Source organism: Apium graveolens, chromosome 4 (assembly GCF_009905375.1).
Source record: "Apium graveolens cultivar Ventura chromosome 4, ASM990537v1, whole genome shotgun sequence".
Lineage (NCBI taxonomy): Eukaryota > Viridiplantae > Streptophyta > Magnoliopsida > Apiales > Apiaceae > Apium > Apium graveolens.
Window position 1 is genome coordinate 168,379,618 of NC_133650.1, and position 17,816 is coordinate 168,397,433.

At 35.5% G+C, this 17,816-nt stretch overlaps 1 long non-coding RNA gene across 1 annotated transcript; it reads right to left on the bottom strand.

Annotated features, from left to right (window-relative positions):
* Positions 1-10,406: 10,406 nt before the first annotated feature.
* LOC141716951 (uncharacterized) lies at positions 10,407-11,391 on the bottom strand. Its single transcript, XR_012573457.1, has 3 exons — positions 11,377-11,391; positions 11,167-11,243; positions 10,407-10,757 (listed from the first exon to the last, which is right to left on the bottom strand). It is a non-coding gene; the product is annotated as an uncharacterized LOC141716951 (long non-coding RNA).
* Positions 11,392-17,816: the final 6,425 nt, after the last annotated feature.

The following is a 17,816-nucleotide window of genomic DNA, read 5'->3' on the forward strand; positions in this document are numbered from 1 at the left end:
TTTTCTTTTATTGAATTTTCTTGTTTTCTTTTTCTTTTGTTTTTCTTTTTCCTTTTTGTTTCTTTTGCTTTTTCCTTTTTCTATTTGATTTCCTTTTTTTTGTTTTGTTTTGTTTTTCTCTTTTTTTCTCTTTTTTTTTCTTTTTAAGTTTAAATTGTAATTAAATTAATTTATAAGATAAACTAAAATATAACTTATATAAATAAACTAATTTAGATTTATAAACTAAACTTATTTAAAGTTTATAAGATAAATTATTTTAAGTTTATTAAATAAATTATATTAAAGTCCATTAAATAATTTATTTAATTTAACAATTAAACTTTGAGCTTCGCCAATCCCTTGAGATGTTTAGCTGTATACCCCGCACACCTCTTCTCATACTTTAACAGATAAATGTTCAATCCAAGTACGTTCCTCAACTTAACAATTCTTCTAAAAATAATACCCAGATTCCTTTCACGAGCTGTTGACGCCTAGTGCAACTGGTCTGATTCACAGACGACTAACCCCGATTCAGGTCTTCGTATTATGGCCTTGATTACATTGTTAAGCTTGCCTCAACTTTATTGCTTCGAACACTGACTGTCAATAAACAATTGTACTTTCACTGGAATCCTTTCTGGTACTTTAGACAACGTCTTCATTAACCTCTGTCTATACCCTGTCTTCAATTCTTCAGATTCCTATGCTTCGAACATTGTCTATCTTCAATCAATTCCAATTCACTGAAATCTTCCGGTAGCACTTGTATACTGAATCTTCAACACTTCTGAAACCCTGAAAGTCTTTAACCTTTGTTCTTCACTGAGGCATGATCATATTAATGAACTTCTTTCAGTGACCTATAGACAGACTTCAGGCTTTCTTCTAATCTTCTGATTATTTGTGTTTGCCTTTTCTTCATTCTCCCTGATTTCTTGTGTAGACGTAGTATTATTAACCTATACTGTTCTAGTGTTGTTAGCATTTTAAGTTATCACGTAACTGTTCATACAGCTACGTAGTCTCACCAACAATATGCATATGAGATGAGCTGTTCCTATCAACAAGCAAAACGCTTGGGGAACTTCGATATAGTTCGATGATTCCAAGTATATGATAGGATTCTTAAATGGACATAGGAGGGGTAGAGATCCAGTACTTCGTGGACTGGGGAGACTGCTATATAAATTTTCCGTATGAGAAGGTACCATGTGTACTGAGGGACATACGAAGTATGCAAAACATAACCGGGATGAATGGGAAAGCATATATGGCCCGAATGCGGCTAGGGTGACAACCGGGCGTATGGAAGTCATCCATCTACATGTAGAAAAGTATACCGTTATACGACTGATGATCATATCTCGGGGCTCCGATGAAAGTCCTATTATTCCAGTTGGAATTGAGATGCAATATCGTAACCCAAGCCTAGGTATTGGGTTTACCATTAAGGTATTTGCAGACTAATAAGTCAATCAAAGAATTGTTTTGAAAAGAGATTTGTATCACCGAGAAAACTACTTTAAATAAATACATATCCTTATACGGATTAATATAATTTCTTTAACAGTCTTTTCATACTATTGATTATTATGGCTGAGCATTATTGATCACTCTTGCTTTCTTGTAAATGTCATAACACAACAGATAACTAGTATGCCGGTGTGGTACTTAGTCGCTTGCAGTCATGGGGAGAATCCCTGGGAGCTTTGTCTTAGGTGGGCCAGAGTATCAGATAGGTATAAAATATCAGTCGTTATTATTGTAACTTCATATAGAGGTTATGAATAATTGTTTGAGATCCTGTAAAGTACATTTGAGTTTTAATAACAGATGATACTTGTTGTACGTCATTTCTAAGGCTATAACTTGTGAGTGTGTGAGATTGGGGGTCAGTGATATGGAATTATTGGATTATTGAGTTAATACAGGTTATACATGATTGAAGGATTGCGTGACGACCCAGATTCCTGACCCCAGATTTGGAGATGTTACAAAAATGGTATCAAAGCAATAAGTTATAGTACTTAGAGACGAGAGTGTTAGGAGTTTGTCTAGATATGAGATTTCGTAAGAGCTCATATAAAGTTCATCATTGGACTACCGGATGTAGCCCAATTGTGTAGGTTAGGAGTGTATATTTGAAGTATTAAAGTGTGACTAATAGAACTATTGGAGATTATCATAATAATGACAAGAAAAAATAGAATCATATATGATTTGGGAAGGATGTGGATGTAAAACTCGGAGCTGAGTCTCCAGGGCATTTGGGGTAAAAACGGTATTACCAACACCATATGTTCATTTGGATAACACGAGCCTTGTTACTCGTAGTTCTTTGTAGGTTTCCCATGAGAGGGGCATCACAGGTGAAAACCATGAAGTCTAATTATTAGTATACAGTTGAGGTTATTGACCCAAACTAGTTGAAGGTGTCATTTTACCAATGAGGATTTGAATATCGTATTAATAACGAATTCAGCAGAAATAGTGCCCAATATACCCTTAAGGATTTTAATTCTATTAAGGAAAATTTGAATGTAATATAAGAATATTATCGTAAGAAGAGTACAATACATGATATTATTAGTGCGCTTAACATGTAAGGTTATGATGGTTTAGCTCAGAGATGGAGAGCATCGAGAATTGATGGCATGACTACAATTGAATGGTCTAAGATTACAACGAGTGATAGTTCGATCTTAAAACCTTTTAAAAAGGATAGACTAGTGAGTCTAGAGCGGAATTGTTCGGTAGAAATGATGTTAGAGACTACGTATATATACGCATAGACCTCTAATATATTCGGTAATGTATGTTCACGTACACACACATGCCACCGAACTTATGGACTGCATTGAGATCCCTAAGAGATCTCTTTAATCTGTTCCCAGGGAGAACTGGCAACTTGTAATTAGTAACAGATGCGTGTAGCAGGCCCTATCGGCTTAACAGATGCTTTTGGAATATTTCTGATTAAGGTCTTCGAGGTGAAACACCGGAATGACAGATATACGTGCGAAAGTCAAGATATTAAGTTATTTTAAAATGATGTTGAAAGAGAAACTAGATGAAATATGGAATAACAAAGACGAAGAGGAGGTATCCTCCTCAGACAGATAGTGACGAGTGTTAGGATAATCAGTGAAATATTTTGGCACATACTCACTGTCACGCTACTCCTTCCAAACTGTTGATCATTCATATTGCCTTGATAAGTCCTATAAGGCAATCCTTTTAGTTCCCTACTTTGAACTTCTGATGTGACCATATTGAATAGTCTTTCTCCGCATCAGGACTTGTTCAACTCCTTTAGTTAATCCATGGACTTTCATTCATAGATAATGATCTTCTTGTTCGTCTCAGAGCTATTTATACTTTATTTCATATATCTAAGGATTTTTTTATAAATTTCCTCAATTCATCGATGAATATTCATAATAAATATCTTCATTTGATTCTTCTTTCATACTTACGCTTCTCAGTCGAGATCGTAAATATCTAACAAATTGTTAAAAACATAGATGATCTAATATCCATGGATTCCTTGGGAATCCTTTTCTTCTAATCGGGATGAAATTGTATATTGACCTTGGAAATCATAGTAAGGGTGCCAATTTGATATTTCTATTCCGAATTCAATTCTATTTGAGATTCTGATAAAGTATGTGAATGAGGGCATCTTTGAGTGTACCATTTTATTGGCAAGAAATATTTGATGAGAGGCTATCGATTGTTCTGATGCCAAGACCACTCGATTCAGAGTTATAATTTCCTTTTTAGACCCCAATTGGAAAAATCTTTATTTTGAAATCATCATCCAGGTAGCCACAAATTCTTTAGTGGTTACGATATTGAGATTTTCTTTTTTGAACAAACTGAAATATGCTTAGTTGTATATGTTCTCATGAACGACTAATTAATTATCTAACTAGTCGAAATTTTAATTAATACGATGCAAGCCTAGCTAATCGTTCTAGCTAGTTGTTATGGGCCAAACCGACTGAGCTAGCCATTTTCTTAGCCGGTTGATAATATTGCTTGATATGGACTATTATTATTTTTCTAGTTCCACTTCGAATCAATTTGTTTTACACAATGCATTATATACACAAGATTAATCGTTGATGAAATTTCAAAGAATGATTTAATTGAGACCTAACTAGGTCGCCCACTCAAACGAGAATTCATATTCAGTTTTTGAAATATTTTGTTCATGAAATATTTTATTCTTTCGTGTATATAATGAATATCCCATTAAAATCATAAAGTGATTGAGGAATAATATACTTCCTTGTTTGTTAATCATTGAATAAAATTCCTTCTTTCAAAATAGCATCTCTTTGAAACTGTTAGATATATTTGAGATGTCATGTCTAATTTGTTGTGTTTAGTTTCAGAACTTAATATCAGGACTTACTGGAAATCAGAACTTACTGAAGTCAGAACTTACATCAGAACTTAAGGCCATTAGGATTTATATCAGGACTTAAGTGCGGATACTTCAGATAAGGAAAGCAGCTGATTTACAGGAAATGATCGTGATTAAAATAATAGAAGATATGCATGAAGAGTTAGAAGACTAGAAGACTTGTAGAAGATAATATCTGATTGATATATTTTAGGAGACAGAATTATATTCTATATCAATTAGAAGATATTTTATAACTGTGTACTATATAAACACAGCTTAGGGTTTACACTATATGTGTTATCATTCACGAGGAAGATTATACATTGTAACCTAGCAGCTCTTAGTGATATTGTTCATCACTGAGAGAGAACAACTGTTTTATTGTAACAGAGTTTATTATATTGAATATACATGATTATTGTTACATACTTGTGTTCGAAATTGATTTGATTGTATAAACACTATATTCAACCCCCTTCTATAGTGTTGTGTGACCTAACAAGTGGTATCAGAGCCTATCTGTTGATTTATAAATAGTAAGATCTAGTTTACAATCATGTCTAAAGAAACACAAACCCCACCTAAGCCCACCAAAACTCAAGATACTCAAAACAATCAAACCCACAGTTGATATGAAACTATTAGGGTTCCCATACTGAGAGCATCTGACTATCCTATATGGAGAGTGAATATGGCTATGTTTCTGGAAGCCATAGATCCAGAATACCTTGATAGAATCAATGATGGACCATATAAGCCTACCAAGCTTTCTGTTGCAGTTGCTGATCAACCAGCAAAGATGATACCAAAGGAGAAAAGTGAGTACACAGCTGAAGACATCTCATCTATTGCCAAAGATGCAAGGGTAAGGCATCCGTTACATAGTGCAATTAACAATGTCATGTCAAACAGGGTAATTGGATATAAGAATGCAAAGGAGATATGGGATGCTTTGGAGACAAGATGCCAGGGAACTGATACAATCAATAAGAACAGGAAGACTATACTCACACAAGAGTATGAGCACTTTGACTCAAAAGCTGATGAGTTAATAACTGATTTATATGACAGGTTTGCCAAACTCTTGAATGATCTGTCACTGGTGGATAAGGAATATGATCTTGAAGATTCAAATCTAAAGTTCCTTTTTGCTCTTCCTGAAAATTGGGATTTGAAGTCTACTACCATAAGAGACAACTATGACCTTACTGAAACTACTCTTGATGAAATTTATGGTATGCTCAAGACTCATGAACTTGAGATGCATCAAAGGAGCAAAAGGCATGGAAGAAAGTCAAAGACAGTTACACTCAAAGCTGAGGAGGAATCTCCTAAAGTGGTTGTCTCAAAGAGGGGCAAAGGAAAGGCTCTCATCATACAGTCTGATTCAGAGTCATCAAATTCTGATTATGATGATTCAGAATTTAAAATTTATCTGAAGTTGATGTTGATGCAGAGATGATGCAACTGTGTGCTCTTATGGTGAAGGGTATCACAAAGATAGCCTACAGAAAATTCAGAAAGGGCAAGAAGTTTTTCCGGAAAGGTGAAAGTTCTAAAAAGAAAGGGTTCAGAAAGTCTGATGGCAAAGGAGGAAAGTCTGACAGAGGAGACAACTCAAATGTCAAGTGCTACAATTGTGGTGAAAGAAGCCACATCTCTCCTGACTTCAAGAAAGGAAAAAGTGATAAAGGCCAGGCATTTATCACAAAGAAGAAAAACTGGGCAGAAACTTCAAATTCTGAAGATGAGGTGAATTATGCCTAGATGGCAAATGCTGATAGCAGTACTGATGCTGCTGAATTGAAGGTACCTCAATCAACTTTTTCTTTTCATACTGATGATATTTCTGAGCTAAGATTATATCTTAAAACCATGTTCATTAGTTTTAGAGATCAGACTTTGACAAATGAAAGATTAACATCTGAAAGTCTTGCTCTTAGAAACAGAAATGACTATATAAAAAAAAGAGTTAGTTATATTCCATCAAACTCAGAAAGAAAGAGATGATGCTTTTTATGTTAGAGATGAAGTGCTAAAATTGAATAAATCTCTTAAATCTGAACTTGAAAAGGAAAAGGAGATAATCAAAACTTGGACTAACTCTTGAAGAACAACTCAGAAAATCTTAGAAAATGGAAATTAAAAAGAAGGTCTAGGTTACCTAGATGATAGAGAAGAAAAGGAAACTGAGTTATCTAAACCAAATTTTACCAAGAAAGCTGAAAAGCCTAAAGTTAATCTTGTTAAATTTGTAGCAAAAACTGATGTGTCAAAGTCTGATTCTAAAACAGAAGTCAAAGAAAAGTCAACTTCTGAAAATTAAAACAGGATAAACCAGCTTCAGTAAACATAGGTTTAATGACAAAGAAGCACCTTAAGCATAAGTTGAAAGAGATAAGAAATGTGAACAAGGTAAAGGAAGCTAGGAAAAATAGGAATGGCAAGGAAGGTGTGAATAAAAGCAATAATTATATGCCTGTTCCTAATGCTCCTAGAAAGAAATGCTATAACTGTGGAAACTCTAACCATCTTGCTTTTTTTTGCAGGAAAAATAAAGATATAAACTCTTTACCTCCTAGATCAGGAGTTAAGAGTCAGTCTGTTATGTTTAAACTGCAAAATCCTTGTTTTCATTGTAGTAGTTTATGGCATTCTATTTATACTTGTAAGGAATATCATAGTTTATACTATGATTATTATCAAATAAAACCTTCTTTGAAGAAAGTTAGTGTAATTCCTTCTAGTGTAAATTCTGATGCAAAGTCTGATATAAAGTCTGATAAGAAACAAGTTAGCATAAACTCCGAAATTAAATCCGCTGCAAATGCTAATAAACTTAAAAAGGCCAAAGGATCCAAGCAAGTCTGGGTCCTTAAAACTAACCAATAGTGGTCTTTGCGATTGTAGGGCAACATGAAAAACATCCTAGTTCTGGACAGTGGATGTTCAGGACATATGACTGGAAATAAAGCCCTGCTATCAGACTTTGTGGAGAAAGCTGGCCCAAGAGTTTCCTATGGAGATGGAAACATGGGAAAGACTCTGAGATATGGCAATATCAATCTTGGGAATGTCATCATTATATCAGTAGCTCTTGTCTCAGGACTTAAACACAATCTGCTAAGTGTGAGTCAAATCTGTGACAGAGGTTATCATGTGGATTTCTTTGAAGAACACTGTGAAGTTGTAAGTAATTCTACAGGCAAAGTGGTTCTGAAAGGTTACAGACATGGTAACATATATGAAGCCAGACTTTCAACAAACTTCGATGGTTTTACAATCTGTCTGTTAAGTAGAGCATCAATTGAAGAAAGCTGGAATTGGCACAAGAGACTCTCTCATTTAAATTTCAACAACATAAATGAGCTAGTAAAGAAAGATCTTGTGAGAGGACTGCCAAAATCAGTATTTGCTCCTGATGGCCTTTGTGATTCATGTCAAAAGGAAAAATAAAGAAAATCTTCATTCCAGAGCAAAACTGAATCCTCAATTCGTGAGCCGTATCACTTACTGTATGTTTATCTATTTGGTCCAGTCAATGTCATGTCAATTGCAAAGAAGAAATATGTTATGGTTATAGTGGATGAGTTCACAAGATACACTTGGGTGTATTTCTTGCACAAGAAGAATGAAACTACATCTACTCTAACTGATCATGTCAGACAGCTGGATAAGTTGGTCAAAGATTCTATTAAAATAATAAGAAGTGATAATGGTATTGAGTTCAAGAATTCAATCATGGAAGAGTTCTGCAAAGAGCATGGAATAAAGCACGAATTTTTTGCACCTGGAACTCCACAGCAAAATGGAGTTGTAGAAAGAAAGAACAAGACTCTCATTGAAGCTGCACGAACTATGCTTGATGAAGCAAAACTACCAACCTACTTTTGGGCTAAAGCTGTGCAGACTGCTTATTTTACACAGAATGTTACACTCATAAACAAGCATGGAAAAACACCATATGAGATGGTGAAGAAAAAGAAGCCAAATCTGAAATACTTTCATGTATTTGGATGCAAGTGTTTTGTTCTTAAGACTCATCCTGAACAACTGTCAAAATTTGATCTAAAAGCTGATGAAGGAATTTTTGTTGGATATCCACTTTCCACAAAAGCTTTCAGAGTCTATAATTTAAGAACAAGGGTTGTCATGGAATCTATCAATGTATTTTTTGATGATAAAAAGATTACTAGACTTGAATATTTCAATGATCATGATCAGCTGAGATTTGAAAATGAAGATTTAAATTTTGATTCTGCAAATTTTGATTACCTAAATCCTGATCCTATAAGTTCTGACGGGTTAAATTCTGATGTCATTGAAACTGTGGTAACTACTCCAAGGGAAAATGCACTTGTTCAAGGGGAGCAAGCTAATGATCCTACCACATTTCAAGACTCTCAAGAAGCATCAGAACCTGTCAATGGTTCTTCAAGTTCTGATTCATCAAGTTCTGATGAGCCAAACTCTGATAATTCTGGAAACTCTGATTCTTCAATTCCTGAAGAATCCAACTCAAATTCTGAAATTTCAGAGAGCATAACTTCAGGGAGAGCATCAGAAAATGCTGATGGAGACAACATAGATCATGGGGGAGGATCCAGTTCTAGAGATCAACTTCCATCTGCAAGGAAGTGGACTAAATCACGCATCTTGAAGCACGTGTCAAAACTAGAACAGCAACATCAAATGAATATCTCTATCATTCCTTTCTATCTCAGACTGAACCAAATAAAGTGGATGAAGCTCTTCAAGATGCTGATTGGGTGCAAGCAATGCAGGAACAGTTAAATGAATTTGAAAGAAATAAAGTTTGGACCCTAGTGCCAAGACCAAAGAATAGATCAATTGTTGTCACAAAATGGGTGTTTAGAAAAAAAACTGACAGTGATGACATAATTACAAGGAACAAAGTAAGGCTGGTTGCTAAAGGGTACTCTCAACAGGAGGGTATTGACTATGATGAAACATTTGCTCCAGTTTCTAGATTGGAAGCCATAAGGATATTTTTGGCTTATGCTGCTCACAAAAAGTTCAAAGTCTTTCAAATGGATGTGAAAAGTGCTTTTCTCAATGGAGAATTGGAAGAAGAGGTGTATGTTGAACAACCTCTAGGATTTGTAGATTAAAAATTACCTAATCATGTCTATAAACTTGATAAAGCACTTTATGGCCTTAAGCAAGCTCCAAGAGCATGGTATGAGACTTTAGCTCAATTTCTTTTGGAAAGTGGATTTAAGAGAGGAACAATTGATAAAACCTGATGAGGAGCAAACCTGGAAAGTTCCAAGAATCTTGAAAGATACTCCGACACAGACATTCCTTCTTGCTTTAGTCCTAGAAACTTCATCTCCATCTCATTCTTCATACAGGTAGGAAAATATTTTTATCAAAGAACAATTCCTTAAACCTTATCCAACCCATTTTAGAACAATCCTCAGTCTGTTTAACCGTATCCCACCAAAATACAGCTTCCCCCTTAATGAGTGTGTTGCAAATTTTACCTTTTTCTCCTCTGAACATTCCGATATCTCTATTACTTTCTCCATTTCTTTAATCCAAACATTCGCAACATGTGGATCCAATTCTCCTTTAAAAATTGGGGGATCTGCATCCTTAAAAGCCTTGTATGTACACCTTCGCTTATTATCGCCTTCTTTTTCCATATTTTCAACACGTTCCCCATTTATTTCAGGAGTATCCGCAGTTGTTCGCCCCTCCATTAGGCTCTTAAACATATTCTTCATTTCTCCAAAAATCAACAACATCTCAGGGCTAATTTGTACACTGGATCCAGTCCCATCAGAATTTCCATCAGCCATCTTCTCCTACAATTCAACATATAATATTAATCCTACTTCATTCGGAATATATGCCGCACACATCATGATGTACGTCATAATAACGATCGATCGAGTACTAAACACGTCATACTCACGTCATACACCTTATATTGACCATGTTCAAGAATTACGACTACGCATTTTCTACACATACGTTAGGCCTACAATTGGACTACCCGCGATTCGAAATCCTATATTCATCCTATTTCTAAACCTTAGCTCTGATGCCACCTGTGACGCCCCGGACCCCGGGATGACCTCAGAAACCCGAACCCGGGAACGCCAAACCAAACCAAACCAATTCACTCAATATTTGCTTACACAACCTTAAACTTAAATAATAATATATAATTCTTACAGTATTCCAAGTATTACAACCAAAGTTCACGATACAACCAAAAGTCTATTACACAAGCATTATTCATTAAGATACTATACGCGTTCATCATCTACTAAGCCTTAGTTCATCACATACTTATCCTTTCCCGAACATCCTTCTCCAAAGTTCTTTCCTGTGGAAGTTAGTGACATAAACGAGTGAGCTTAGAAAGCTCAGTAAGCATATATAGTAGAATTCAACTGAGGTTTATCCAAGAAATCAAAGTTCATCAAACAAATATTCGAATAAAGAGACATGAAAGTTACTACAATCAACAAAAATTCATCATATAGTTCTCACAAGATTAAAACTGAGTATTCAAGCACGACAGGTTCATCAATTCATCAAGTTGGGATCCCAGCCAGCTAAACAATTGGTTTAGCTTACTTCCAAAAAAGGAAGTATCATCATCAGTTCATCAAGTATCAGTGCAAGAATACTCATTTTCCATCAGTGAGTTATCAGTCCGATCAAATCAATCATCATATAAGAATCAAAACATCAACAGTGAAATACAGTGAAATAGTACAGTATATACTTACCTTAAATCGCTTTTAATACAACTTCTAAAACAATTTCTTTCTCGAGTCTCAAGTCCCTTTATTCTTGACTTAGTACCCTAACAACGTCATTCACAATTCTCAGTAACATGATTTTATTAATAAATTAAAATCTAAATCTTACCAAGTAAATTCTAATATTTACTTAATTTAAATAAAAATGATAATGGATGAGGGCGTAGGAAGACTTACCAACTAAGGAGCTTTCTTTTAGCTTCTTCCTCCCTCTTTATAAATAACTCACTTCATTATCTTATAGGTAGTGAAACTTTACTACTTCTTTTCTTTTTCGATGTGGTACTCAATTTGACAAGTTTAAAAATAAATTTTCCATTTTCCAAAACAAGTCGCAAAAACGGACAAGTAACTCCCAAGGCAACCCCCATGCACACATCAAACTTGAATCTTGCTCAAGGCAAGGTGCACACAAGTGCACTTGCACCTTGGCAACAAATATGCTAAAGACTTCCCAATTTATTCTAGTTTATCTTCTATTTTCTTTCTAATGTGGGACTATGACACTCTCATATGCTCTTACATCCCAAGTCCCACATTGCCTATGTTTTGAAGAGACTCACTTCCCTCATCTATAAAAACAAGGCTTGGGCAACACAAGCCTTAGTTAAGTCTTAACATTCTTGGTTCCCACATTGAGAATGAATAGACACAAGGCTACACTCTTCTCCTATATAAAGGATGGGGTAGCAAATTATTTATTTTTAACAAGTGTTAAAAGGATTTTACTTGGCTTCTATAAGTCGAAATCCTTAAATAAGCTAAAAATTCTTTTTATCAAGATTACTAGATTTTGAGTTTGATCTGATCTAGTCCAATTTAGTCCCACATTGACTAGATTATGCTTATAAGACTTACTATAACTCTATATAACTCACACAATAGTGTCGTTTTGAGTTATAGTTTAGAGACAAGTTCAAATTTATCCCACATCGAGAGAGTTTTGAAATGAACCACCTCTCAATTCTATTTAAGATTATGGGGTTCAAAGTATTGAAATCATATCAACTTATATATTTGGGGCTCTTTATAGCCGAAAAATATAAAATATTTGGAGCATTATTAATGCAAGGAAAATTAGTTCAAAATTTTAAAATGCAAGAAAAATACAAGGCACTAAAATGTGTTTGGATGTTTAAAACATGATGTTATTTAGTCCCACATCGAAATGGGGTGAAACTAGGCATCTAACATTCTCTATATAAGTAGGTGCAAGAAATTTTTAGAATCATATTTTGTGCACTTGGAACACTTGTTATTTCATTGAACTAAGTTCACTTGTCCCACATCGAGGGGATTAAAGTGAAGGTTCCCTTACTTCTCTATATATGCACACATTAGCTTAGCATAACACATTAGCTCTGCATAATATGCTAAGCTCGGGGCTAACACATGTTGGCTCTTTGAATTAGTTCAAAATTTTCATCTTTTCTTCCTTGGGCGCCAAACCCTCAATTCTCATTCCTCTCAATCTTTTCGCGTTTCTCTCCCTTTCATTCCTTTTCTTTGGCTCTTGATTAATTTCGGGCTTGACTTATAGTTAAATTTTATGGGAGCTTCGATCAAAGAAGCAAACCAACACTCAAGATTAAAATAAAATTTTATACTAAGTATTATTATTATTTAAACAACTTAAATAATATAATAAGAGTACTTTATTATATTATTCAATCAAATGACTTAGGATATTACATTCTTTCCCCCTTAATAGAATTTCGCCCTCGAAATTCAAAAGTTAATTCGTACTTGACTTAAGAAATAAGTGGGGATACTTTGCTCTCATCATCTCTTCGGGTTCCCAAGTTGCTTCCTCTATCTCATGATTTCGCCAAATCACCTTCACGAGAGATATAACCTTGTTTCTCAATTTTTGCTCACGATGATCGACTATTTTAACTGGTAGTTCTTCATACTTCATATTTTCCTGAATCTCTATTGGTTCATAATCTATAATATGCGATGGATCCGGAATATACTTCCTCAGATATGATACATGAAAAATGTTATGAATATGCCCTAAACTCGATGGTAATGCTAATTCGTATGCTACTTCTCCAATCCGTCTAAGAATCTCAAATGGTCCAATATAACGTGGACTTAACTTTCCTTTCTTCCCCAATCTCATAATGCCCTTCCAAAGAGAAATCTTAAGAAATACAAAGTCTCCTTCCTTAAACATCACCTCTCGACGATCCTTGTCTGCATAACTCTTTTGTCTGCTTTGAGCCGTCAAAATTCTCTGTTGAATCAACTTGACTTTCTCGGTAGTTACACGAATTAACTCAGGCCCTAAAAATTTTCTTTTTCCAACTTCATCCCAACATAACGGCGTTCTACATCGACGTCCATAAAGAGCCTCGTATGGAGCCATTCCAATTATTGTTTGAAAACTGTTGTTGTACGCAAATTCTACTAAAGGTAAATGTTCTTCCCAACTTCCTTTAAAATCCAATACACAAGCTCTTAACATGTCTTCCAAAACTTGAATTGTGCGTTCTGATTGTCCATCAGTCTGAGGATGAAACGTCGTGCTCATACTTAACTTAGTACCCATCTCTTCTTGAAAACTATTCCAAAACCTAGACGTAAATCTAGGATCTCTGTCAGATACAATTGAAACAGGTACTCCATGCAATCTCACTATTTCCCGCATATACAATTTTGCTAATTTCTCTAATGGTGATGATTCTGAAATTGCCAGAAAATGTGCACTCTTCGTCAGTCTATCCACAATAACCCAGATGACATCATTTCCTTTTTATGACTTTGGCAAACCAAGTACAAAATCCATCGTTATGTGCTCCCATTTCCACTTAGGGACAGGTAAAGACTGTAATAATCTCCCAGGCCTTTGATGTTCTGCTTTTACTTGTTGACAAATTAAACACCTTTCTACATACTCCGCAATTTCTCTCTTCATCTTAGGCCACCAAAAATGTTCTTTCAAGTCCTTATACATCTTCGTAGATCCAGGATGTACCGAAAAAGGTGATGAATGAGCGTTAGACAAAATTTCTTTCTTAATTTCTACATCAGACGGCACACAGATTCGATCCCGAAATCTAACAATTTCATCATTACCTTTCCTAAAATCCTTTTTACCTAATTCTGAATTTGAATTATTCCAAATCTCCTTTAAGCATTCATCTTGTCTCTGACTTTCCTTTATCTTTTCTAACAAGATGGGTCTAACCTCGATTTGATACACTAAACTCTCTTCCTCTCCTTTCTTAACAAATTCAATCCTAAATGTTTCCAATTCCTTATGATTTATGGATTCCACTTCAATGCTCGAACAATTCCCTACTTGTTTCCTACTTAATGCATCAGCCACAATATTTGCCTTACCGGGGTGATATAAAATTTCACAATCATAATCTTTCAACAACTCCAACCATCTTCTCTGTCTCATATTTAAATCCTTCTGTGAGAAAATATACTTTATGATCTGATGGTCAGTATAAATTTTGCACGTTTCCCCATACAAGTAATGTCTCCAAATCTTAAGAGCGAAAACTACTGCAGCCAATTCCAGGTCGTGGGTGGGGTAGTTCTTCTCATGGTTTCTTAATTGTCGAGATGCATAAGCAATTACCTTACCGTATTGCATTAGCATACACCCCAAACCTTTTCTTGATGCATCACTATAAATCACAAAGTCTTCAGTTCCATCTGGTAATCCAAGTACCGGGGTAGACGTTAGTCTTTTCTTTAATTCATCAAAACTTTGCTCACATTCTTCCGACCAAACAAACTTAACTTCCTTTCTTGTAAGATTCGTTAACGGTCCCACTATCTTAGAGAAATTTTGAACAAACTTTCTATAATATCCGGCCAACCCTAAGAAACTTCGAATTTCTGTCACCGTCTTTGGTCTCTCCCAATTCATAATTACTTCAATCTTTGAAGGATCAACTGAAATTCCTTCTTCCGAAACTACATGTCCTAGAAAACTTACTCTTCTTAACCAAAACTCACATTTTGAAAATTTAGCATACAACTGTTCTTTTCTTAAAGTTTGTAACACCATCCTCAAATGTTCCTCATGTTCTTCCTCAGTTCTCGAGTAAATAAGAATATCATCGATAAACACAATTACAAACTTATCCAGATAATTCCTAAATACTCGATTCATCAAATCCATAAATACTGTCGGTGCATTTGTCACCCCAAATGGCATCACTACAAATTCATAATGACCATATCGAGTCCTAAATGTCGTCAATGGAATGTTTTCTTTCTTTACTCTCAACTGATGATAACCTGAGCGCAAATCAATCTTCGAAAAGTAAGTGGCTCCTTGCAATTGATCAAAAAAATCGTCTATTCGTGGTAGCGGATATTTATTCTTTACCGTCAACTTATTTAGCTCTCTATAATCAATACATAATCTTAGAGAACCATCCTTCTTTTTTACAAACAACACTGGTGCTCCCCAAGAAGAAACACTTGGTCTAATAAACTTTTTATCCAACAACTCTTGTAATTGTATCTTAAGTTCCGCTAATTCTATCGGTGCCATTCTATATGGTGCTTTCGATACTGGTTGGGCATCCGGAATCAATTCAATCCCAAACTCAACTTCTCTTTCAGGGGGCAAATTTGGTAACTCTTCGGGAAAGACATCTAAAAACTCTCTAACTACAGGTGTATCCTCGATTTTATTTTTAATTCCTTCATTCCCTACCACATATGCTAGAAAACCTTCACAACCTTTTCTTAGCATCTTACAAGCCTTTAAAATTGATATCATAACACTGGGTTTTTCTACACTATCTCCCTTGAAATATACTTTCTTTTTGTTCGAGCCGGTTAAACATATTCGCTTCTTATAACAATTTAGATTCGCCCTATGCTTCGACAACCAATCCATTCCCAGAATTACTCCAAAGTCCCTCAGTTCTAACGGTAATAAATCCACTAAGAAGGTTTGTTCACCAATCATTAAGGGACAATCTTGATAAATTTTATCTACGAACAAATTTATACTGTTTGGAAGTTTTACCAGAAATCCATTATCTAGATTTTGCACAGGTACATTTAACTTATCCACATATTTTGTATCCATAAAAGAATGGGTTGACCCCGAATCAAACAACACATGAACATCTTGAGCACAAAGTTGAAACGTACCTGACACAACATCATGAGATTTTTCGGCATCCTGAGTTGTCATTGCATAGGTTCGTGCCACTGCCCTAGGTGCTGATTGTTGAAAAGGTCTTGCTGTAGAAGTCCTATTTCCTTTAGTTTCCACTTCTTGCCTGACTCCTTTTTGTGGGCAGTCCCTTGATAAATGACCTGGTTGTCCACAACTGTAGCAAGAAATCACTTTAGGCTTGGGACATTGAGAAGCTATATGTCCCTTTTCTCCACAATTATAACACAGCCCATCAGCTCGATAACAAATATCACCACCATGTTTCAGTCCACATTTCTTACACTCAGATGCAATGATCCTCTTATCACTTCCCCGAAAACTCTCCTTCTTCCTTATATGTAGTTTCTTGTTGTCCTTCTTAAATCCTAAGTTAACACTCAATTCTGTTTCTCTTCCTCGTTTCTTATTGTTAAAGAATTGAGTGCGAGATTCATAGTCCCTTTCTGCAATCATCGCCTTCCCAACCAACTTATCAAATTATTCCAACTCCAACAAGGACACCTTCTCTCTAATTTGGGGTTTCAGCCCTTCTTGAAATCTCTGACATTTTCTGGCTTCAGTATCAACCTGATGAGGAGCAAACCTGGAAAGTTCCAAGAATCTTGAAAGATACTCCGACACAGACATTCCTTCTTGCTTTAGTCCTAGAAACTTCATCTCCATCTCATTCTTCATACAGGTAGGAAAATATTTATCAAAGAACAATTCCTTAAACCTTGTCCATCCCATTTTAGAACAATCCTCAGTCTGTTTAACCGTATCCCACCAAAATACAGCTTCCCCCCTTAATGAGTGTGTTGCAAATTTTACCTTTTGCTACTCTGAACATTCCGATATCTCTATTACTTTCTCCATTTCTTTAATCCAAACATTCGCAACATGTGGATCCAATTCTCCTTTAAAAATTGGGGGATCTGCATCCTTAAAAGCCTTGTATGTACACCTTCGCTTATTCTCGCCTTCTTTTTCCATATTTTCAACACGTTCCCCATTTATTTCGGGAGTATCCGCAGTTGTTCGCCCCTCCATTGGGCTCTTAAACATATTCTTCATTTCTCCAAAAATCAACAACATCTCAGGGCTAATTTGTACACTGGATCCAGTCCCATCAGAATTTCCATCAGCCATCTTCTCCTACAATTCAACATATAATATTAATCCTACTTCATTCGGAATATATGCCGCACACATCATGATGTACGTCATAATAACGATCGATCGAGTACTAAACACGTCATACACACGTCATACACCTTATATTGACCATGTTCAAGAATTACGACTACGCATTTTCTACACATACGTTAGGCCTACAATTGGACTACCCGCAATTCAAAATCCTATATTTATCCTATTTCTAAACCTTAGCTCTGATGCCACCTGTGACGCCCCGGACCCCGGGATGACCTCAGAAACCCGAACCCGGGAACGCCAAACCAAACCAAACCAATTCACT